The sequence below is a fragment of the Antrostomus carolinensis genome, unplaced genomic scaffold, assembly GCF_000700745.2.
Source record: "Antrostomus carolinensis isolate BGI_N321 unplaced genomic scaffold, ASM70074v2 scaffold31560, whole genome shotgun sequence".
NCBI classification, from domain to species: Eukaryota; Metazoa; Chordata; class Aves; order Caprimulgiformes; family Caprimulgidae; genus Antrostomus; species Antrostomus carolinensis.
This window is the reverse complement of record NW_010288215.1, coordinates 6,562-7,226: the sequence shown is the minus strand read 5'-3', so window position 1 is coordinate 7,226 and position 665 is coordinate 6,562.

The following is a 665-nucleotide window of genomic DNA, read 5'->3' as shown; positions in this document are numbered from 1 at the left end:
GGTGATGCCTGGAGAGCACCCAGACACGCAGGCAGGGTGGGTGGGTGATGCTCAGTATTTCCATGGTGATTTTTTTTAAATGTTAAAAATTTTAAAATCAGCAAATCTTCCCACTTGGCTCAGCCTCAGCGAGCCCTGAGCATCCCCGGGTGGGAGCAGCCGACTCACACAGCCCCAGCGTGGGGCTGGGAGTGACCTGACCCCTCAGCTTGGCTTTCTGCCCTAAAATAAATCAGCTTTTTGCTGCAAGTTCTCATCCCTGAGGGTGTTTTCCTGCCTCCCCAGCCCTGCGCTGGCAGAGGCTGCAGCATCCTCCCTCCTGGGCTGGATGGGTTCCTCAACCGTTGCCATAGCAACAGCATCTGCACCAAAATTCCCTGCATTTCCCCCAATTCTGTGTGGGTTTTGTGCTCAGCCAGCCAGTCCCTGCGATGAGGGAGATGATGCTGGAGGAGATGGTCATGGAGGAGATGGTGCTGGAGAAGATGATGATGGAGGAGATGATGCCGGAGAGCAGCTTGGGTTGGGGCTCCTTTCCTCAGCAAAGGGAGCAGATACTTTTGGGGTGAATTCAGGGGGTTCTGGGCAATGACCCCAGCAATGGAAATGATGCTGAGGGGTTCAGAGGAGGTCAGAGGGACGGGGCTCCCCTTCCTCTCGAATTA